The following is a 17,029-nucleotide window of genomic DNA, read 5'->3' as shown; positions in this document are numbered from 1 at the left end:
AAATAAGGATGAGAAAATATGTAACTATTTGCAAAGGGAGGAAAATTTATCAGGTGTTTTTTTTTTTTTTTTAATTTCAGCACCCAACCAGGGTGGATTTTTTTTATGTTTAAAAGTTAGATGTTTAGGTCATTTTTTTTTCTTTTTTTCCTTTTTCTTGTACACAATTGTTTTTCCTTTTTTTCTGTGTATGTTGTTACTGTTGGATGTATGTTTTTTCTGTTTTTTCCTGTTTTGTATTTTATTCCCATTGATAAAACATAATAAATATAGAATAAAAAAATGTTCATCCTGTAGTATTTAAACGATCAAGATACTTCTTTAGAGAAACAGTACAAGACTACTTTCAACAATAAGAATGCTTCAGCAGTACAATCCTGAAAGAGAATAGAATAGAATAGAATAGAATAGAATAGAATAGAATAGAATAGAATAGAATTCTTTATTGGCCAAGAGTGATTGGACCCACAAGGAATTTGTCTCTGGTGCAAATGCCCTCAGTGTACATAAAAAAAATCATCAAGAATCATAAGACAGAACACTTAGTGATAGTCATAGGTTACTAATAAGCAACCAAATCATACTAGGGAACAAATAAAGCAATATAAATTGTAAAGATACAAGCAACACAGTTATAATCATAAGTTGGAAGAGATAGATAATAGGATTTTTATTTATTTATTTTTATTTATTTAGATTTTTGTGGCATTAGGCGTGACTTTTGCTCATCTTCCTAAAGGAATGGCGGGTACGATAGAAGCTAGCCTTATAATGTAGTGAAAGAAAACTGCATTTAAACTGCAGAGAGTGAGCACTGATGGCAAATGGTAATTGAGGTCTTGCTTTTGTGTATCAACATTATGCTTTGCCTTTATGGGCACCTGGCCATCACTATCTCACTATGGACAGTGTCCATGCCACAGTATAGCCCTGAAGTATTTATGGTGCATTAAAACATTGACTCAGTTCTCAGGCATTGGTTACTACATGCGATGTAATGGGTAAGGATGTTTATTAACAGTGGTTCCCCCCCTTCTGGTGTCTCAAAGGCCAGCTGGAACGAGCAGGGTCCATATAATCTTATACTGACTGTATAAATGATGGGCATGATCCAGAGGTGGCATTCAGCCAGTTCTGACAGGTTCTGGAGAACTGGTAGTGGAAATTTTGAGTAGTTTGGAGAACTGGTAAATGCCATCTCTGACTATGGCATATAAAGAACGGTTACAGGAACCGAGCATGGCTAGTCTAGTGAAGAGAAGGACCAGGGGAGACAGGAGAGCAGTCTTCCAATATTTGAGGGGCTGCCACAGAGAGGAAGAAGGGGTCAATCTATTTTCTAAAGCACCCAAAGGCCAGAAAAGGAATAACGGATGGAAACTGAACAAGGAAAGATTTAACCTGGGAATAAGGAGAAACTTTCTGACAGTGAGAACAATCAACCAATGGAACAGAAGTTGCCCTCAGAAGCTGTGGAAGTGCCACCACTTGAGACTTTCAAGGAGAGACTGGACTGCCATTTGTCAGAAATGGTGTAGGGTCTCCCTGCTTGTGTGGGGGGGTTGGACTAGATGACCTATGAGGTCCCTTCTAACTCTGATTATCTGCTATCTGACTAGCCCCGGTCCCATCTATTCTCTGCCTCCCGAGTACCAGTTGATTGGCTGGATCTTCTTTTGTTGCCCTGCACAGGAGAACGGAGCTGGAAAGCAGGTTAGTGAGGTGGGGAGGGAATGGGGATTTTAGAGTATCCTTCCCCTGTCACACCCACCAAGCCATGCCCACAGAACTGGTAGTAAAAAAAAATTTGAATACCACCACTGGCATGATCCACATAGCCTTCATTACTTTAAAATTTTCATTCACAGGTGAACTGCCAAATGCAGAATAGAAGCCAATTTGTAAACGTGTCTGCATTTGAGTTTCTGTATGGAAAAAGCATGGGTCCTGTGGTTATTCCAATTCACTTTATTATCTTGTAAAACATAAAACAAAAAATCAGAACTTCATCAAAGCATACTACAGTTATGCTTCCCAATTTTGATAGAGATGACTATTTACCACGTGATGATTTTTCAAGTTGCCCTTGTAACTCCTTCTTCATTATTTGCCAAAGGTAAGATATTATTGATAAATCACAAACACAAGAGATACTATATAACAGTATCTAGCTTACCGCAGCTATGTCACGGAAGACCTGAATAAATAATAATGGCTTACAAATTTGGTAAATGGTTTTTTTACCCCAAAGACCAATAAAAACTCAGCTCTATAGAAAGAAGAAAAAACAGCAAATCAGAATATAAACCACTCTGAGAACAATTACACATAAAACGAGCATACAGTATATCATTAACAGCTGACATTTTAGCTTTATAGCTGCAATACAGAAAATATTGGACTTATCCAAGATCTGTTTAAAGCCAAAACAAATAAAGATATATTTTATTTTTTAAAAAAATACCGCAAAGCAAATGGTGTTTAAAATGTTGTCATTTAAGGAGACTCTTAATGAAATTCAAGCTGGAAATGGATATTGCAAACCATTTTTCTTTTTTATCTAACCCATAATTACATCACTAAAACTAAATTGCAAGTGAAGCATCTAATTTCAAAACAAACTGCACTTCATATGTTGCTAATACTATATTACTCAAACAAGCAAAGCCAATTAATGATATAGTAGCTAAAAGCACATTTCCATTTCATGCGTTAAAGTATCAGTAAATGTATTTTTCACAGGAGATGGATTTAGAAAACACAATTTCAGGATTTATATAAATGAATTGTCACTGTAATAGCTCTGGTTTGTTAATTTAATTTTTTTTATATTTTTTCAGACAGAAATGATAAAAGTTAAGAGGCCTCTTATGAACTAAATCCATCCATTTTTATTTAGTTACTTTCTTCCCCTGCACTAAATTCATTTTAATCCATTTCTATGTCTTTACTTTTTAAAATCTATTTCAAATTTACCTGCATGTTCTATATGTTCTCCTTCAAAGCACTATTTTTATTCCATTCCTTTGAGATATGCCTTTTAGTACCGTTTTTCTATTGTATCTATTTTCTAAATGTTTGCCTACTGTAATACATTTTATTTTATGCACATCAAAAATTTCCTTATTTATCAATGTTTGAACTGTGAACTGTTATACATTACTCAGAAAAGCACAAATCTTAGAATACTAATTGTATTTCTGTTAATATATAGAATTAGCAAATATCAAAGCAAATCAAATGTTATTTCTATATATTTACCCTTCATTTAAGATTGTTCACCAGTTTTCAAAGTTTATTTCTAAATATAATCCTACTCCAATTGGTTTATATTTTAAAATAATTTCCTCTGAATAGTTTAAACCGTGTTAGAAGTTGTCCCTCTTATATTTCTGACCATTTTTCAATCATGTATCTTTCTTATTATTTTAAAGTGTAAAAATGTAACTGCAAATGTTATTCTAAAAATATTTTAAATAAAAAACAAGAAAAAATGAAGACTTAGCATATTGAATGCATTTAATCTTCAAGCTTTTCTACAATCCCAGGTTAACATTTCAAACTAAATAAAGACTCATTACAGCCTCTTGTCTGTACGACTTTCCTTGATGTATCTCACTATCAAAGAGCTTTTCAAGCTAACTTTACAAATTATTTGTGTGGGAGACAAGGAAAAGAGGTCAGAGAGAGAACAAGCTCTCCGAAGGAATACTAGTTCACACATCCTTCTTGATAATTTGATGATTAGCAAGGTTGTTAGCTAGATTGTGCATGACCATCTGGGACCAAGTTTGATCTCAAACATAACAAATAGAAATTCTGTTATATAAAAAAAGAGGGTGTTTCTAAAAATCTTTGCAAGGGTCGCCAATAAGCTTCCAAGCCCAATTGAAAGTTCTGGTTAATATCCATAAAGTCCTATTTGACGTAGCACTTGGATAAATCCTTATCCACCTCAAGACATGAGAGCAGGTTTCCAAGTTCTGGTTAATATCCATAAAGTCCTATTTGACGTAGCACTTGGATAAATCCTTATCCACCTCAAGACATGAGAGCAGGTTTCCAATATTTGAGGAACTGCCACAGAGAAGAAGGGGTCACCAAAGCACCTGAGGGTAGGATGAGAAGTAATGGACTGAAACTTATCAAAGAGAGATCCAACTTAGAACTAAAGAGAAATTTCCTGACCTTGAGAATGATCAACCAGTAGGAACGGCTGGCCTTCAGAAATTCTGAGTGGTCCATTACTGGAGATTTTAAAGAAGAGATTGGACAGCCATTGTCTGGAATAGTATAGGGTCTCCTGCTTTATTTAGTAGGGGTTGGACTAGAAGACCTTCAATGTCCCTTCCCACTCTGTTATTCTATATTCTGTTCTAAGACAAAATCTGCCCATCTGGTCACTGCATCTCAATAAAGGCCTGTTAAAAATGTCTTGCCCTCCGCCAGATTTCAATGAATGTGGGCCATATGGTAGACCCTTGTAAGTGGTGGGGTTTTCTGGTTATAAGTATTGTGAACATATTTTCTTGGAAAAAAAACAAAGGACATTTCTGAAAAAGGAGCAACTCTGAAAGAGATTAAACGTGTAAAACTTTGCTTTACAAAGGAGAACTCGAGCAAAAACCAAGAAAAGCTCTGCCAAAAGGCATATTCTAATTAAAAAAATCTAGAAGCAGTGTATATAAATATAATATATATATAAAATTACTTTAAAAAGGCCATTCAATTTTCATATTTTCATATAAGTATGAAAGACTCTGCATTAAGTGGTACCCTTCGTATGACTAATGTTAAATAACCAAAATAAAGGACAAAAGTGAGGGTTGTTGTTTTTTGAAAAATAAATATATCTAAGGAGCAACTTTCTAAAATAAAGCACTGTCCTTTATAATAAAGGGACATATATAGGGGTGGGATTCTACCAGTTCGCACCTATTCGCTTGAACCAGTTGTTAACATTCTAACCAGTTTGGAGAACCGGTTGTTAGAAGAAATTACTGGTCTAATCCTGTAAGGAAGGCAGGAAGGAAACATTCTGGTGTTGCTTACAGAAACTGCCTCTCCGTTAACGCTTATGACATTCTTGGCAGGACTAGACTTCCTGTCTCTGGAACTTCTCTGGAGTTTTTTTTTTCCTTTGTTTGCGTGGAGTGACCATTCAAAGTTACAATGGCACTGAAAAAAGTGACATGACTGTTTTTCACACTTATGACTGTTGCAGCATCCCCACAGTCATGAGAGGCCAGGCAAGGAGATGCGTGCCTCGATGTGAGTGATGTTGAGTTGGCCATGCCCAGCCAATAACATGAGCACCAAGCCATGTCCATCCAGTCACATGACCACCAAGCCACACCCACCAACTAAGCCATGCCCACAGAACCAGTTGTTAAAAAATTTGAATCCCATCCCTGGACATATGGTACTGGCAGAGCCTTCTTATGCAATAGTTTTGGGAACAGTGGTGCTGCTTAAGGTCAGAAATATAAAACCTCACCATGTAGAATGGGAAGGAATGCTGTAAATAAGAAGTGGGGAATGTGGTGGACTTCAACTCCCAGAATTCCTGAGCCAGGCTGCTACCCCAAAAGTTGCCCCCCAAAAGTTTTCCCCTGAAAACCACTATGAGCGCAACTTAAAACCACTTAACAGTTTAGGAATTCAAACAAGTTGTCCCTGGAAAGAACCAAGTACTTTTCTACAAGTATCACAAGAGCTAACAGTAGAGTAAGCGCCATCAAAAATGTAGGAATAACAGATTACTGTCCTGGATGAGACCAGGTGACAGCTATGGAGGCGAATTTTGTAGGAACAGCTTTTAAAATACCTTGGGGTTGTCTGCTGTGCGATCAAAATATATGCCAGCTATTAATCTTTCCATCTTAGTGGATCTTCATATTACTGTGGAAAATCGTGTTAGAACATCTGCACTTTGTTTTGATAAGAGCAAGATCAATAGACACAGATATGTGCCAGGCTAATGGAAAATCAGATACTTGCTCGGATTTAAAACCAATTAACCAGAAATTTATATAATATGCTTCCCCTTTTAGAGCTAAGTGAAGAAAAACTGAAGCTTAACTTTGGCTTTGTTGAGCTATTGCAAAATAGGATGCCATAAATAATTACCGCAAATTCAAAACAGCAGTGATATATTGCCGGGCCTTTGCATATCATAACCTGTATGAGTTTGGTAGGGCTTGGCAAAGATGCTTCCATATTGCAACAATGACCTTATTTATGCAATTAGGAATCTTGTTCTAATATCTTTTTTATTTTAATTAATACAGAATATGCTTTTATTAATGCTGGCTGAAAGAAGGATTTCAACATGTTTTGGGAGAAAAGGAATCCTTTTTTCCCCCCTTTTAGTCTGACATGTTCAAAGATCTTATATTTTCAATAAAAACCATGTTTCACCCACTATAATTTCCCCAGTACTTATTTCTGTTCTATCTTTAATGCAGCTTTTTAACTCCGGTGTTGTCAAAAAGGAGAAGGGAAGAGAAATGTCGGCAGAATGTACAAAAAGGAATGTTTCAATGCTGCCATACCTAAATGGAGGCACTTAAAAAAAAACCTGAAATAAACACAAAAGCCCTTTTGAAAAACATCTCATGAAGTATACATGTAGCCCTCGCTTAAGGACTGTCCTGTATACATCACTGTAAAAGACGGTTATTTATAAAGCAAGTAGATACAAGCAATCTTTAAGATGCACAAGTAGATGACTTTTGCTTTGAATGCTAATTGATCTAGTTAGTTAGTAGGTTAGCTTTTATGTGACTCCATTTCCAAAGATTCCAGGTGGCTCTAATAAACAACACAAAATGACAACATAAACATCAGAAATGCAAAGCCACCCGATGTGTGTCCCCGTTTTGGCAGCAAAATCTTCAAATGTTTTCCCCCAAATATTCAGATGTTTTGTGGTCTTTCAGAAGAACAGGCAGGGGTGATCTGAATAACAGAGGTAGTTGATCCAGAGGCAGGGGATTACCTGGAGGGAAAGCTCAAATTGAACTTCCTACGAAGGGTTTTCTATCAGATCTAAAATGCTCTCCACTTCTTCTGACCAGATGGACACAGTCCAGGGCTGGGCTGCTACCGGTTCTCTCTCCCTGGTTTGGGTGAACCGGTAGCTAATTTCATCGTTTTTAATTACCAGTTCAACGAACCAGTAAATCTCACCCCTGGCTGCTTCCCCCATGCCCCTCCATCTTGGATTCCAGGTAATTACAGGGCCCGCGTGGAGACTCAGGAAAGGCGAAAAACAGGCCCTCCACCGGGGTGCAGGAGGCCAACGAGGCCAGCCCCCCCCCAGCAATCAGGCAGAGAACTGGTTACTAATATTTTTGAAGCCCACCCCTGGGACACCCTCAACTTGGAAGAAGGCACACTTGAAGATGTCCCAGCTGTGAGTCATTCAAGGGCTTGAACTACCACCTCAAATCACATCCAGAAGCTGACTGGTAATCGATACAGCTCCTGGAATACAGGGATGAACCTAAGAATAGAATAGAATAGAATAGAATAGAATAGAATAGAATAGAATAGAATAGAATAGAATAGAATAGAATAACGAATAGAATAACGAATAGAGAATAGAATAGAGTAGAAAATAGAAAATAGAATAGAATAGAATAGAATAGAATAGAATAGAATAGAATAGAATAGAATAACGAATAGAGAATAGAATAGAGTAGAAAATAGAAAATAGAAAATAGAAAATAGAAAATAGAATAGAATAGAATAGAATAGAATAGAATAGAATAGAATAGAATAGAATAGAATAGAATTCTTTATTTCGCCAAGTGTGATTGGACACACAAGGAATTTGTCTTGGTGCAAATGCTCTCAGTGTACATAAAAAGAAAAGAGACATTCGTCAAGAGTCAAGAATCATCAGGTACAACACTTCATAATAGTCACAGTCATAATCAACCATCAAATCCTACGAGGAAACAGTCAATAAATAGAATAGAACAGAAATTAATGGGATAGGATAGGATAGGATAGGATAGGATAGGATAGGATAGGATAGGATAGAATAGAATAGAATAGAATAGAATAGAATAGAATAGAATAGAATAGAATAGAATTCTTTATTGGCCAAGTGTGATTGGACACACCAGGAATTTGTCTTGGTGCAAATGCTCTCAGTGTACATAAAAGAAAAGAGACATTTATCAAGAGTCAAGAATCATCAGGTACAACACTTAATAATAGTCATGGGGTACAATAAACAATCAAATCATACTAGGAAACAGTCAATATAAATCGTAAGGATACAAGCGACAAAGTTACAGTCATACAGTCACAAGTGGGAGGGGATGGGTGATAAGGGGTGATGAGAAGATTAACAGTAATAGTAGTGCACACTTTGTAAATAGTTCAACAGTGTTGAGGGAATTTTTTGTTTAGCAGAATGATGGCTTTCAGGAAAAAACTGCCCTTGTGTCTAGTTGTTCTGGTGTGCAGTGTTCTATAGCGTCATTTTGAGGGAAGGAGTTGAAACAGTTTATGTCTGCGATGTGAGGAGTCTGTAAATATTTTCACAGCCCTCTTTTTGACTCGTGCAGTATACAGGACCGCAGTGGAATGCGGGTGTTTGTTTTTTCTGCAGTCCTAAGGCAGGGATGTCAAACTCACGTCGTCGTCATGTAACGTATTGGAACTTTCCCCCTCTTCGCTAAATCAGGGTGGGCGTGGCCAGCACGTGACGCATTCGTCCCGTAGGCTGTGAGTTTCACAACCCTGACCTAAGAACTATTTGGGATGCTGCAAATGGAATTAGCTGAAGATTCCACATGCTTTAAGATTCCACCTGATGGCTTGGAAAAGCAGAAGTCTCCTAGCTCGTTTCATTCAACGGTCAAAACTAAACACGCCAACCTTGCTCCATTTCAGCTGTGGATCTGGAAGACTTAGATGATGGTCTCATTATCTGGATAAGCTCTAAATGTCATCTAAATTCTCCTAATCAGAATAGCTGCACCAAAACTTATTCTACAATTCTAACAGATGAAAATGTTTGAGATTTATCGTTCCTTATATGGGTATTTCATTCCCAAGAGACCAGTGTAATTTTTCAGGGGATAAAATTATAATATTCATTCTGCTAAGGGATGATGGTACCAGTTTGCATGACTAAAATGATGATTAAAAAATTTAATTTCCTTTTCCCCCCCAATGTATCAGAGACATAGGGTTACACCATTGAGATGCTTTGCTAAAAGTATGCTGGAAAAAAATCATGTTCATGAAAACTGCATTTTTTTTTCAAATGTCACGTAGCAAAAGCTGGAAAAAAAATGAGAAGCACATAAGAAACAACGGATGGTACATAGAAACTTCTATTCAATGTAAAACTTGCCTGCAATTATTGAAAGGCAGCATTGCTCTTCCACAATATTCCACAATAAAAACCGGCAACGTGTCTGTTGTAACTAACATTTCAGATATATTTGGTGAAGAGGATGGGTATATTTAAAAACCTTCTGCTGATATTTCAGACCTGATTTTTTTTTTCTTAAAACCAACTTAACTAATTTTCTAATACAGCAAGGAATGTCATTATTAAATCACTGCCACTGCAGCTGTGGAACTTCCTGGAGAAGATAATATATGCCTGAGATGTACGTGTCATGCAGTTACATGTATCTATATCTTTCTATAGATATAAAAATAAAAATTCCGGAAACAAAACAACCTTCCAAATGCTTCTTAAATGCATTACTAGCCATTTGTCATATCTGCAGAGGGCGGAAAGAAAAAGCAGCGCTTTTATCTGTTTCCATAAATGGCAAATTACTCATTTTCATTTAGCTTTACTATAGATTTGGTTACAGATCAGATAGGTATCTCTACAGGCTTACAAAGCTATCTTTTTTATTGTCACTGTGATCAGAAATGCTTTTCATCATTGCATCAAATTATTTGCAAAAATAATTTATCTAGGTTCAATTGCATCATTAGGAACTGCTAAGCAGTTTGCACACTCGAGACTGGTGGACGTTAGGAATATCTGAGTTGGTGTTTGGAGACTCTTTGTTTTATTGTTTAGTAACTTTATCTGGTGTTCTTGGCAGCCTTGTAAAACCTTGGCAAGGCTTTTTCTTATCAGAGCTAATTGGCTTGAAGCAGGCTTTTACCCATGAAGGAACGGGATTCATAAAGAAACATTAAAAGGTTGTGCTGTTACCTTTGTCTCGTGTTTGCTTCTTTGGAACCAGGTTTGGGTCAGAACAATGTATAGGTAGACCTCATCTTACAACAGTTCATTTAGTGACCGTTCAAAGTTACAACAGCACTGAAAAAGTGACTTATGACTATTTTTCCCACTCCCGACTATAGCAGCATTCCCATGATCACGTGATCAAAATTTTGGCAACTGACTCATATTTATGACGGTTGCAGTGTCCTGGGCTCGTAGGATCCCCTTTTGCAACCTTCTGTTCTGACCCAAACCTGGTTCCAAGAGAGCAAACACAAGACAAAGGCAGCAGCACAACCAGGGGGTGGGATTCTACCAGTTCGCACCTATTCACTAGAACCGGTTGTTAACATTCTAACCAGTTTGGAGAACCGGTTGTTAGAAGAAATTACTGGCCTAATCCTGTAAGGAAGGCAGGAAGGAAACATTCTGGTGTTGCTTACAGAAACTGCCTCTCCATTAACCCTTATGACATTCTTGGCAGGACTAGATTTCCTGTCTCAGGAACTTCTCTGGAGTTTTTTTCCCCTCCTTTGCTGGTACTTTGCTTGTGCGGAGTGACCATGCAAAGTTACAATGGCACTGAAAAAAGGGACTTAGGACCCTTTTTCACACTTACGACTATTGCAGCATCCCCACAGTCATGAGAGGCCAGGCGAGGAGATGAGTGCCGCGATGTGAGTGAGGTTGAGCTGGCCACGCCCAGCCAATAACATGACCAAGCCACATCCACCCAGTCACCTGATCACCAAGCCACGCCCACCACCTAAGCCACGCCCACAGAACCAGTTGTTAAAAATTTGAATCCCACCCCTGAGCACAACCTTTTTATGTTTCAGCTAAGAATCCTGTTTCTTCACAGATAAAAGGCTGCTTCCAACTAATTAGCTTGGCAAGGCTGCCAAAAAACAACAGATAAGAAATAGTTTACAACACAAGAGTCTTCAAATACCAACTGTAATGTCCACAAGGCTGAGTTTCAAAAGGTCTTTGCTTCCTACAAAGACAGCTTGCCTTTTACCTTCTTGAAGGAGGGGCCATTACCTTGCAAGCCTTACTCCTGAGTCACCAGTGCTGTTTTAGCTGCTCTTTCCTGCAAGCAACCCTGTGCTCGTGCACACTGGGCACAGGCTCCTCGGGAACCTCCTCATCGCTGCTGCCAGCCCCCACAATCTCTGAAGGCAGCAGTCCACTCCCTGATGGTCCTGGCCCCTCATCTGAGTCCTCGCTCTCCACAGCCGTCCACACCTGCTGCCGGCTAATCACGACACCTTCTGACAAGCAAAGTCAAGGAGAAAACTAGATTCATTTAACAACTGTGTCACTAACTTAACAACTGCAGTGATTTCCCTTAACAACTGTGGGAAGAAAAGTCATAAAATGGGATGAATTCACTTAACAGCTCTCTTGCTTAGCAATGGAAAGTTCGAGTTCAACTGTGGTCATAAGTCAAGGACTACCTGTATTTCGTGTAAGTAAAAAATGCAACCTACCAATTGCTTCAAAGTGCAGCAGTTTAGACCAGCGGGTGATTTTTTAAAAATAAAACTTAGCTGGATATAGTCTGAACAACATAGAACTATCTTGACAGAAAAACGTTTTAAAAATTGAAGAGGAATCATGAGGAATTTCTCTTTAACTGGTGCAAGTGTTAGTGTTATATTACCATCAATACCTCTCTAAAATCTCAAGTACTCAATGAAAGAAAATAATAACTAGATTATTTTTCTCACTGGTTTTCCTATAGCTCTGTCTCCCTCCCTCTCTCTTTTCCTCTGATAAATTCAAGAATCTTAACAGATTGATGGGTTTCTCTCAGAAAAAAAAAGTTTTTATTTGGCAAATTACTAGTAAATACTGCTTAGGTGGATGATGAAATTGTTCCTATTGTTAAAATGATGAGAATATTTTCTGCCACACAATGAATTGTTTCAACTGACGGCCATTTCAGAAAAAGATACCCACTATGTCACTGGAATTTCTGGAATTTCTCCATAGTCTTACGTAGCAAAACTGCAGTATACTATACTATAGTACCTACTGAAGCCAATTATAAGTAAGGGTAATGCTGCCTGCCCTTACTCTGAGTGGGTGAACATTTTCACTTAGTTTAACTAAGCGAGGATTTCATAATAGGGACTTGATCTTAACATGGTCTTAATTAAAACATGAACCAGCAGAATTAAAATCCATGTTTCTATCCAGAAAGAAGAAAATTAAGAGACAGATTCGTTTTCTACAAATCACAAATTCAAAATTATATTCCTTGTAAAATATGACAGCTGTTCACCGTGAACAAATGTACAAACTTCTTTGTCAGAAAGCTGGTGTAGTATACTAGTAGTAGTATAAGGAGACCCAGATTATAATTCCATCAGCTATGGAATCTGAATCCTACCTTCCACATAGTATTATTGATGGGAAGGAAAAAATTAAAGAGCACTGCTATCTTGAGCAGGTTTATAAAGAGCAAGTTATAAACCCAGCAAATACATAAATTCTATCATTGCATTTTATCCCCTTAGGCTTTCATTTAAGGTACTTAAAAGTTTGCAGGCTTAATAGTTTGGCCCTCTTAAACTAGAGGAAAGTGAAACCAAAAGTCTAGAAATTGGAGAGGGGATTGAGTAAGAAAATGTTGGAGAAATATGAACAAGGCATATACAATCTATGCAACTCTTGATGTTACAAAAGAATAGAATAACAGAGTTGGAAGGGACCTTGGAGGTCATCTAGTCCAGTGGTCGCCAACCCGTGGCCCATGGACCACTGGTGAGCCGTGAGAAAATTTTGGTGGGCAGCAGTGAAATCTCACCCCCAGAGCACCCCCCCCAAAGCAATTAATCCAGGCTGTGCGGGAACACAAGGCTGCACTGCCCACATGGCCCACGGGAACCCTCCCCGCCTACTCACTCCTTTCCCGGCAAACTTGCCTGCTAAATTGCTATTTTTCCGACCATCAGCTGTGAGATTTAGATTAGCTAGGAAGCAGGAAATGGTTGGATTTCTTGCTTTCTAGATAGTCTTTAGATCTTCTGCTCTGCTTTTAAGTACAGCCGAACCTCCCTTAGGACTGAACGTTTTATTATTCTGTGCAGAGTCACAGCAAGCAAATTTTATGTGACAGACTGAGGTAGCTGATGGCAGATAGATAGATCACTGAATGATTCTGTGAGCAACTCAATCTGTCTGCCTGCTTTGCCTGATTTTGGGTAAAAATTGCTCTTTTTTATATAAAAAATTCAGTATTTACATACATGGTGTGTTGTGAGTTAATTTTGTGAGTTTGCTTGCAAGTAAATTTTATGTGACAGACTGAGCTAGCCGATGGCAGATAGATAGATCTCTGAATGAATCTGTGATTCTGTGAGCAACTCAATCTGCCTGCCTGCTTTGTCTGATTTTGAGTAAAAGTTGCTCTTTTTTTTATAAAAAATTCAATATTTGTATAAATATTTATAATATTTACATACAAGCCATGCCCAGCCGGTCACATGACACCAATCCACACCCACAAATTAGGCCATGCCCAAAGAACTGGTTAGTGGTCCCTGGGATTTAAAATTATGAGTTTGGTGGTCCCTGAGGTCCAAAAGGTTGGCGACCCCTGCTCTAGTCCAACCACCTGCTTAGGCAGGAAACTTTCGAACAAATGATTAACCAATCTCTCCTTTAAAAACTTCCAGTGTTGGTAGTGGGGATTAGTATTAGAATACTGTAACCAATTTTGGTCACCATACTACAAAAAAGATGTTGAGACTTTGGAAAATGTTCTGAGAAGAGCAACTAAGAAGATCAAAGACCTGGAATGTCTTACAAAGAACGGCTGCAAATTTTGGTTCTGGCTAGTCTAAAGAAAAGAAGAATTGGGGTGACATGATAGCAGTATTCCAGTATTTGAAGGGCCTGCCATAAAAAAGGGGGGGTTCAAATTATTCTCCAAAGCACCAGCGGGCAAGGCAAGAAATAATAGTTGGAAACCGATCAAAGAGAGAAGCAACCTGGAATTAAGGATAAACTTCCTAAAAATGAGGACAATTAAGCAGTGGAACAATTTGCCTTCAGAAATCGTGGGCGCTCCATCGCTGCAGGTTTTTAAGAAGAGACTAGACAGTCACTTGTCTGAGACGGGATAGGTTCTCCTGCTTGATCAGGGGGCTGGACTAGAAGACCTCCAAGGTCCCTTCCAGCTCTATTTTATTCTATTAGTAGGATTGTGCAAAATTGGTGCCTTGCCTTGACAATGCTCCAGATGCAATGCCACAGGAGTGTCACACAAGGTATGGTCCAAAAGGAGCTGCAACAGTTGCAAGCAAAGTTCTATTTTTTTTTTTTATCTGCATCTCACTTTTAAAAATGGATGGTGCAGAAACCTAAAGAAATGGGTGCAACTTTCATTGCACCGTTGTGATCTCCATCCTTAGCTCTTTTTTTTTGAGCCATACCCAATGGACATCCCTGCAACATCACTTCAGAGTTGCTTCAGGAGCCAGGGCGTAGCCTGCAAAGTGTAAAGGGGAATTGTATTGCTTTGTTTTGCACATTGTTGTCCGAAGTGTGCAGGCAGCGAAGTCTTTGTAGCTCATCAGAGGAGCCATTTGGAGGGATACAATGTGCTTTGACAAGGTGAATTGCCTTACTTGTTTAGCCTCTCTGATGTAAATTAGGAGCAACTGCAAAGCTCTGGAGGCCCAGTGACTATTAAAAAGAGGTGAATCTAAACCAAACCCTCTGAACTGAATTGAGGGTTTAGAATATTTTTTTCAGCAGTAGTCAGTATTGGATTGTTGTACGTTTTAGATGTGAAGTGTACAAGAGAAGAAAAATCAATGTTATTTCCTAGTGTGTAGTAAAAATAACTTCCCTTTTACACAAAGAAAGAAGAGATTGACAGATCAAAATAAACGGAACAATTTCCTTTTGTATTCTCCTGGCATTGTGTATTCCTCCATCCACCTTAGAAGCAGAAGCAGCATTGTAATTCTGATCTACGGAGCAAGAAGCCAAATTAACCCCGAGGGCCTTAAAAAAGAATATTAATGAGTTCTCAATCATCAGATGTCATTTTAAGATGATCGTTAGTCCATCTCTAAAGAATCTTGTGCAATATGGATAGCTGATTATTTCTGAGCTGCAGAAATGAAAAGCCCCAGTGATTTGTAGCAGATCTTCCATTAAATCAGTTAAAAATTCCAAATGTTATGAGTCTTAAGAACAAGAGTAAAGAATTATTTAGTGGCCGGGGAATGAAATCATTGGACTTCGAAATGATACAGATTACATTTGTGATTTAGTATAAAGTGGCATTTTTAAACTATCTAACTTAATACATGTTTTAAATGGGTTTTAGACTAGGTTTTTAATTATTATTATTATTACTTTAATTATTTTAATTTTTAAATACTGTGTAGTATGATTGTGATGTGGTGCTTGGGGCACTGGGCTGTACTGTGTAGTATGATTGTGATGTGGTGCTTGGGGCACTGGGCTGGAGTAGCTTTCAAATTTCATTGTATTTTGAATGCAATGACAGTAAAGATATTCTATTCTATTCTATTCTATTAAGGCCTCATCATAAAATTAGGCACAGCTGAAATTTGCTTGGAATTAGGAATTTTAGTCCGTTTTTGTAAATGGCCATAAGCCTTCCAGCCACAGAAAACCAACCCTTAGAGGAGCAAATCTTACTGCACCTTTGTATAGTTTGCCAACTGCACAGTGGCAAATAGGACAGCACTCCCAGAGGGTTAATGTCATTGCCCAGAAGATCATGGGTTGCCCTCTCCCCTCTTTGGAAGAGCTTTATAGCTCCCGCTGCCTTAAGAAAGTTCAAAACATTCTCAAAGATCCATCTCATCCTGGGCACCCCTTTTTTTTTAACTATTACCATCTGGCAGTTTCAAGGATATCACCTGCTTGATAAGATAGAGGGAAGAGCACGGGAGAGTATTATTATAGGTGCTCTTCTGGGTTTCTATCAACAGCTGCAGTCTGGTGTTGAAGCTTAGGAAAAGAAAAGGAACAGAAAAGATAAGTCTTTGGAGAAGAGAGTTATAACAAGAGCCTTGGATAATTAAACAAAGTGCAGTGTGCTCTTTTTATTCTTTTTAAGCTGTGCTACCCCTCCTCATCAGTTTACCTTTTTTTTGCAATAGCTATTTGAATTTTTGGCTCTCTGGAACTTGTCTTTGGTTTTTTTTTTCTTGTCTTTGGAAGTTAAATTTCTACATCTGCTTTTTATTTTAAAGGAAAAGCTTTAGTATTAATGCTTCCCTTCCTTTTCTTTTTAAGGGAGTAGCTGTTTTCTTCTCTTTCCCTTCCTGGTATTTTTGTCTTTCCATCTACCTTCCATATTGTTTTCTTTTCTTTTTCTTTTGGTTTATTTTTATGCATACTTTTATATTTGAGATCTCTTAATTGGATTAAGGTGTTGAAGAACCTGGATAATTTTTCCTTTCTTTTTTAGCCTTTTTCTTCTCTTTTTCGCCTGTTTAGGATTTTACAACTTTTTGTGTGTGTTCATGGTGTGTTTATGGTCTTTTCCTTCATTTTTAAATGTTTACTGTCATCTAACCAACTGATTGGATTAAGGTCTAGAAGAACCTGAAGATTTTGAACTCCTCAAAATGAGTAGGAAATTAACAGCTCCTGGTTCTTCAACTTCCACTTCTTCCTCTCCACCATCTGGAGGACAACGTTCAATACAGATAATATTAAGGCAAAAAAAAAGAACAAGGAAAAGTGACCCTGCAGTTGATTATGCAAGGAATTCAAAATATTCAAACAAGGTAGCATTTTGGAGATGGGAGGAGC

General features: G+C 37.9%; 1 protein-coding gene across 2 annotated transcripts in view; it reads right to left on the bottom strand.

Annotated features, from left to right (window-relative positions):
• Nucleotides 1-17,029, bottom strand: part of CRACD (capping protein inhibiting regulator of actin dynamics) — a 176,263-nt gene that overhangs the window by 42,266 nt on the left and 116,968 nt on the right. The window lies entirely within an intron of this gene.

Source organism: Pseudonaja textilis, chromosome 6, assembly GCF_049901715.1.
Source record: "Pseudonaja textilis isolate UNSWEBS1 chromosome 6, rPseTex1.2, whole genome shotgun sequence".
NCBI classification, from domain to species: Eukaryota; Metazoa; Chordata; class Lepidosauria; order Squamata; family Elapidae; genus Pseudonaja; species Pseudonaja textilis.
Note: the sequence above shows the minus strand (reverse complement) of the source record. Positions and strands in the feature narration are given on the sequence as shown.